The following is an 8,496-nucleotide window of genomic DNA, read 5'->3' on the forward strand; positions in this document are numbered from 1 at the left end:
ACAAGTTAATTGAATAGCGTCGAGCACGAAAAGAAGACTGACTGCGATTTTAACACCTCGAAGGCTGAAGATAAAACTGAAGAAATGACTTTGTAACTCGTTATTTAAACACTCTGGATAATCTCGTGTCGGTGAGATAAAAGGTGATTAGACGTCCATAAGGTACACCTATTTGTAGCATCTGAAATAGGTCACGTGATTAGAATGTGTTTGATTAGAAAATAGGGCGTGATTCAAGTAACATGCAACGGGTTTCATTAAGAATTTATAAGTGAGTAAAAACGTTTAGATAGTGAGCGCTTTCTACCTGTTGCAGAGCTAGCATATCATCGATCGCGAACAGAAGAAAAATTCTATGAGACCCACTATCTTATTGCATTAATCAAGACGTTTAATTTGATATGCGTCACGCCATATTTTAAAATTAAAATTTACCTTTGTAAAATTTGAAAAGTAACAGGTGATAAGGTAAACTCAGAGAGAGATAAAACGTAATTAAAATGCACACACATACGTATTGATAGATAAAACACGAAAGAAAAGACCAGGTATGACAACGCCTCCGGCTTTTATAACCTCGAAACCTTCTCCTAATTTCGAACCTGTGACGATGACGAACCCAAGCTGTGACGTGTTATAACGGTAGAGGCCTCTTAAAGTTTATGATTTGTGCGTTTTTTCCGTAAAATTTGGGCAGGTGGTCGACTTTCTTCCTCATGTTAACGTAACAGATACCACTTTCATGAGGGAGAGTACAGATTCCTTGGTGTCGTAATACCACGTTCTGATAAGAAAGGGGTTGTCACGTACAGGGGACTCGTTTAGATAACGTTATCGTTTGTACGCATATGTGCGAATATACTTTGTGGAAGTTTGTTGCTATGTCCCGCTTAGTTAGGGGGCCCCGATGGCTATGAAAGAACCACCCCCACTCCATTACCTCTACAGCCACCGAGAAAGTTTGCCGCTTTTCAAAAAAAGTTTACCCCTTCGACAAAAACTATTATGATAGTATGTTTTTTGTTTGTGATTTTTAATAAACATTTATTTTAGCAATCCATTTAGCAAAGGAAATACAAGTGCTACTTCAAACACAATTACAGATCATTTATATGTGTGTGTACATATGGTCTCTGGCGGCCTGCAGACTAATACATAAAAATAGCAGCAAAATTATTTTACTAAAAATTAAATACACATATAGTAAAATGTAGTCTTACGTTGTACATATGGTCTCTGACGGCCTGCAGACTAATACATAAAAATAACAGCAAAATTATTTTACTAAAAAATTAAATACACATATTATAGTAAAATGTAGTCTTACGTTGTACATATGGCCTCTGGCGGCCTGCAGACTAATACATAAAAATAGTAGCAAAATTATTTTACTAAAATTAAATATATAGTAAAATGTAGTCCTACGTCAAACTGTATTTTAATAAAAATTGACAATTCTTTTTTTTTGTTCAAATTTAAATAAAATTAATATTTTTAACTAGTGTAGTCGATAACAATTTTTTAATTGTGACAAAACATTTGGCCCTTGTAGATTATAAGTGATAACGTGCAATAAAATTTTAGTTGCGTAGACCTATAAGTCGCTTTATCATCGCAACGGATCTGTTTAGTTCAAAACACAGCCATCGAGGTGATTGAATGGCGCTAGGAGTACAATGCGTATTAGCCAATCATAGCAAATGACCTAGGATTCAAAACGAATATATTTTGAATTTTGCCCTAACCACAAGACAGCCATTTTTATCGTTTGGAAGCCCGAAGGTCTTTCGCATTCGCGAACGGTTTTAAGATTTTCGCCCGTGGCTGGAACCTTTTTTTTTTCGTTGGCAAAGAAAAATCCAATGACTACCTTGTCAGGGGTAGTCATTGAAAATTAGTCCTCACACGACACAATACAGAGTTAAGCCGGTATAGAAGACTGTGTATTAATTAAATCTGTATTAAACGACGTAATCTGAAATATAGAAACTAAAAGCAGCATGCTATCTGAAATGTGGAAAATCTAAGCAAACTTACCCTTAGCCTTCGGTTGTCCTTTCTCTCTGGCATCTTGTATTTTAGTATCTCTTTCTCTCTCTACCGCCTTGTGTTTTAGTACCCCGTTTCTCTCTCTCTCTATTTCTACCGTCTTGAGTTTTAGTATCCCTTTCTTTCTCTCTTCGCCGTCTTGTTTTTTTTATATCTGTATTGTCCACTTCCATTCATCTTACTAGAAAAGCATACAATTTATTTAATGAACGCAATTTGCTTTTATACTCCTTTTTTTTTTACTTATTACACCCTGTATGCCTGATTTTTTATAAGTTTATAACGTAGTATAAGCTATAATAAATACTAATTTTGTCTATCATTACCTACTAAATCTATTAGTCATAAGAATTTTTACTGTTTTTCAACTGTTCAAATAACACACTGTATAATAGTGGAATATATTTTTTAAGTAGAATTTTGACTTTGTTTTTCATTATACAATTTACTATAATAATAAACGCCTATTACTGTAGATTACGATTTTTTTTTGTTGAAGTGAATTTTAATGTAAAAGATGCTATGTTTAATAAACCGCTAATTTATAAAATTTGATGGTTATTTTGGCTAATGTATTTTTATAGTTTTTTAGAATTTAATGCTAATATATATTTTTCCGTTTCACCTTTATTTTTAAGCATTTTTATATTTACAGCTAATGTTATAGTTTTTATTAGAATTTTTGAATTGATTTTTCCTGTTGAAATCATGGTTTTTAGGTAAAGTTCATTGTCTTTTCGTTCTAAGTTTCTAGTATGTAGCTATTGTCTTTTTTTTTTCTTCATTAAAGAATTTATTGTAATTAATGCTTATTTATTTTTATTGCAGTTTTTAGCTTTTAATGCAATAGTTTTATATAAATTTTTCACCTTGATTTTAAAGATTTTTATTTATTATTAGTAAATCACAGTATCACAGTAGTATAATATAATTTGTACTTACATTTTTCCTTCGTTCACTACACATTAGTCTATAATAAGCTTTTGATGGTATTTGGTCCTGTTTAGAGTTTCTGATTTCCTATTTCAACACAACATTCTGTATACCTAACAACCTGTTAATACCAAATTCGCGTGCGGTGCAATTAACTTTCATTTTTTAAAAATATTTATATTGTTCACTCAAATTTTGTGTTTACGACGTTTTAATATACATTTACCAAATTAATCAATTTTACTTAAATTATCATATTTTGTAGTTACTTGTTTTATATATCCCTATTCCAATTAAAGTATTTGTTGTAACTCGTATACTGTAATTACTTGCCTATGAATTAAAATAAATTAAATAAAATTAAACAACATTGTTAGGAAATTATTAAATGATATATAATTCGTAGATTTTGTTTTGTGCTTTCAAATACCATATCAACTTGATGGTTTGTAAATATAACTCAATTTGTACACCGTGATTACGACTCCCTGTATATCTTCACATATATTCTATTTTAGTCCGCTCTGTCGGTAACGTATCCTATTTCAACACAACATTCTGTATAAGTACCTAACAACCTGTTAATACCAAATTCGCGTGCGGTGCAATTAACTTTCATTTCTTTTTAAATATTTATAATATTGTTTACTCCAATTTTGTGTTTACGACGTTTTAATATACATTTACCAAATTAATCAATTTACTTAAATTATCATATTTTGTAGTTACCTGTTTTATGTATCCCTATTCCAATTAAAGTATTTGTTGTAACGCCTATACTTTAATTACTTGCCTATGAATTAAAATAAATTAAATAAAATTAAACAACGTTGTTAGGAAATTATTAAATGATATATAATTCGTAGATTTTGTTTTGTGTTTTCAAATACCATATCAGCTTGATGGTTTGTAAATATAACTCAATTTGTACACCGTGATTACGACTCCCTGTATATCTTCACATATATTCTATTTTAGCCCCGTTGTGTCGGTAACGTTTCCTATTTCAGCACCACATTCTGTATACCTAACAACCTGTTAATACCAAATTCTTGTGGGTTGCAATTAACGTTCGTTTTTTTTAAATACTTATAATAGCGTTTACCCCAATTTTGTGTTTACGCTATTTTAATATACATCTACCAAATTAATCCATTTTTGACCCAGTTACCTGTTTTATATATCCTTATTTCAATTATTGTATTTTGTTGTGGCGCCTATACTATAATTACTGGTCTATGAATTAAATAAATTAAACAAAATTAAACAACACGACTAGGAAATTATTAAATGGTATATAATTCGTAGATTTTGTTTTGTGTTTTCAAGTACCATATCAGCTTGATGGTTTGTAAATATATCTCAATTTGTACACCGTGATTACGACTCCCTGTATATCTTCACATATATTCTATTTATATCCACACTCTCGGTAACGTTTCCTATTTCAGCCCCAACATTCTGTATACCTAACAACCTGTTAATACCAAATTCGTGTGGGTTACAATTAACGTTGGTTTTTTTTAAATACTTATAATAACGTTTACCGCGATTTTGTGTTTTACGCTGTTTTAATATACGTTTACCAAATTAATCAATTCTTACTTAAATTATCATGTTTTTGTTGTTACCCAGTTTTATATTTCCCTATTTCAATTAATGTATTTTGTTGTGGCGCCTATACTGTAATTACTTGCCTATGAATTAAAATAAATTAAATAAAATTAAACAACGTTGTTAGGAAATTATTAAATGGTATATAATTCGTAGATTTTGTTTTGTGTTTTCAAATACCATATCAGCTTGATGGTTTGTAAATATAATTCAATTTGTACACCGTGATTACGACTCCCTGTATATCTTCACATATTTTCTATTTTAGCCCGCTCTGTCGGTAACGTTTCCTATTTCAACACAACATTCTGTATACCTAACAACCTGTTGATACCAAATTCTTGTGGGTTGCAATTAACGTTCGTTTTTTTTAAATACTTATAANTATATATAAAAGTGGGCCAAGAATTGAACCTTGTGGAACACCGTGTTCTACTGGCAACATATCTGAGGATTTATCCTTTATACAAACTTTTTGACGCCAACCAGTAACGTATTGCTTCATTAACTCTGTAGATTTCAAACAAAAACCAAAATAATGTAAAACTGCTAAAAGTAATGAGTGATTAATGCGGTCAAATGCCTTGCTGTAATCCAGGAGAACTAAAATGGTCAACTCATTGTTCTCAAATGACCGCACCACATCATCCACAACATCTAGTAAGGCACTTGTTGTACTATAGCCTTTTCTAAAACCTGATTAGACGGTAGTATATTATTAATAATAATATGTTTTCTTATCTGTTGATTCAAAATAGATTCAAAAATTTTTGACATAGTTGGTAAAATGCTAATTGGCCTGAGACTTGTTATATCTGTTACAGTATTAGTCTTAGGCAACGGTATTACTTTAGAAAGTTTCCATAGAGAAGGGTATACACTAAACTCAATGCAGTAGTTAATTATATGATTTAGTAAAGGCAAAATATAAGGGCACAAATGCAGAAGTAAACCAATACCGATTCCATCAACACCCGTCGCCGTAGATTTAATAGATTTGAGCGCTAAAAATATTTCATTCTCTGTTACCAAACTAAAAGAAAATTCGACAATATCATGTTTTGTATGTTGCTTATAATACTCAACAGTCTCACTATTAACAACAAAGTCACTTCTACATGACTTAACAAAGAAATCATTGATGGCATTAACGTCATCTACATTAGAAACCTGCTGAATTTTTCTTTTGTTAATCGTATTCATAGTTTTTAAATCTTGCCAAATATTTTTGCTAGTTTTTGTCCGTATAGAAAATTCGAGATAAGCTTTTTTTTCTTTTGTCACAGCAGAGTTTGTTATATTGCGCAATTGTTTATAATAATCCCAGTGGGCTGTTAATTTAGACTTCCTATATCTGACTAAAGCTCTGTCCCTTAACTTAATCATCTGTCTTATCGTATCAGTAAGCCAAGGTGATTTTTTCTTACTAATTAAAACTGTTTTTACCGGGGCGTGCTTGTCAAACAATTCAGTGATTAGATTATTTAATAAGGCCACTTTATCATCAACATTCCCCAATTGAAAAATATTTGCAGTTGGTAGTGCACAAAAGTCCTCTAATAGTTTATCCTGATCAATATCTTTTAAATCGCGAAATGTATACATGAAAGGTTCAGATTTTACTATACTAAAATTTAGTGAACATGATACCAACTTATGGTCAGATATTTTAGAAATTTCATAAACATTTGTTGATTTGATTTTCAAAGATTTTGATACAATAATGTAATCTAATAAGGTACAACTACTAGCAGTGACCCGTGTAGGTTGATCAATGATTTGATCAAGTTCATATGTATTAAGAATATCAGTAAGTTTTTTAACTTGTGAACTATTAATATCTAAGTAATCAATGTTGAAGTCTCCACCACATAAAATATAATCATATTTAGTTAATATATAATTGAAAGACTCATCCAGGTCTGAAAGAAATTGACAGACCTTATATCGTGGAGGTTTGTAAAGAGCACATACCGCTAACTTGCAATGATCATGTAAAATTTCCACCCATAATTGCTCAGTTTGACCTACCTTATCCGTAACAATCCTCTTACTTTTCAAAGAGCTATTCACATACAATGCAACTCCTCCACAGCTACCATCACGATCTTGTCTGTATATGTTATAATTTTGCAATATAACGGTCACATATCACAAATATTAGTGTTTAACCACGTTTCCGAAACAGCCACAACTGAAAATTTTTTGTTAATCCTATGTGTGCTATTAACGAGCGTGCATTCAAATGTGCAAACGTTAAATTACTTGCCTTTGTCATACTGACATAGCTTTAATATAGATAATACTAATATGAGTTAATTGGAATAGTAAAATAACGAAGATATTTATTACACTTAAGTAACTAGAAAAAAAAATGAAGTTAACCAAGGAATTTACGTATTCTAAACCATAAAAAACAAAAATCAATGTAGTCTATTGAAGAGTATAACATAAGTCGCTCCACAAATAAAGGAAATAAATGTTAACATGCAACAAAGCAAAAATTACAACGGGTTGATGTCTTCCACGCAGTTAATTCTTCTTTTTTCCTTACCATCATTACAAAAAATAGTTCCGTCCAGGGTCCATACTTTATTATTACCATAACGTTCCTTGGCCCTTTTGAATAATAAAATTTTCCGGCGTCAAATCGTCGGCAAAAAATAAACCAGTTTTTTAAATTTCTTTTGTTTTCCATCAAAAAACGTTTATCACTGTAGTTGATAAATTTCACTATTACTAGTCCTTTATTGTTATTGCCTTTAGCACGGAATATATACTCCAAGTTAGAAGACTCCAAATCAATTTTATACATTTTATTTATCAGATTGATAAAAGAATCCTTTAAGGTTTTACCCCTCACATCTTCCAACCCAATTATTCTTAAATTGTTTCTTTTTTCCTGCTGCTCTAGTTTGTTTACTTTTTGTTGTAGGAATGTGTTTTCTTTCGACAGGTCACTTACAGTTTTTTCAAAACCTTTTATCTTATCCTCTATTTCATTCTTTATTTGCTTCACAACAGCAGTGGCTATACTCTGCATTAATTCCTTGTTTTGCGTTAAGGTTTCGGTGATAACTGTAACCAAAATGTCCTTTATTTCGGTAACTTGCTGCTTAGAGAATGGCATTTTGATGCAACTTGTGTATCAACACCTTACAAGAAATGTGAGCAGGAAAAAAAGATTTGATGCTTCGTAGAAACACAACAAACAATACAGAAAGCAGGAGCAACTTAAACACGTCTTACTCACTGTAAACCATATTAACACAATAGCAACAAAGTATACTTTATTTATTTCTACATATTCTTGTAATTTAAATTACGTGCATAAATAATTAAATTGGTATCTTTCATATAATTCTTGCTGGTGACATCGCTATTATCAATACTGAATTGAATAAATCATTTCCAATTAGTTGCTGTCTCTTTCCTGTTAGTAAAAAACTGATTGAAATTCAGATATATAAAATTTAAAGAGAGGATACGTGTAGTAATCGATGCTGATCGATCTGTATTGGTAATTGACTACTTTTACTAAATATTTAAACATGGAAATCAATTGCTTCATGAACAAAATGAAATTTTAAGAAGATAGACTGACACGTATTACTTATTTTTAAGTTGTTTTATTTGTAATATATATTTACTTTGTTACTTGTTTGTTATGAATAAATATTTATTTTATTTTAATTAGGCACAAATAATTTCGTTTTTTTTATTCAATTAATAAAACATTGAAATCTTTGGTAGATAAACATTTTATTTTTACAAAATATATAACAAAAATATAGAACATTGTTAAAATATTTCTTTATAATACCTTAATAATTTTGGTCTATACTCTACCTTGGAATAAGTCATGGCATCATGTTACGTTCGAATTAAATCAACAATTTT

Source organism: Anoplophora glabripennis, unplaced genomic scaffold, assembly GCF_000390285.2.
Source record: "Anoplophora glabripennis isolate ALB-LARVAE unplaced genomic scaffold, Agla_2.0 scaffold2298, whole genome shotgun sequence".
Taxonomy (NCBI): domain Eukaryota; kingdom Metazoa; phylum Arthropoda; class Insecta; order Coleoptera; family Cerambycidae; genus Anoplophora; species Anoplophora glabripennis.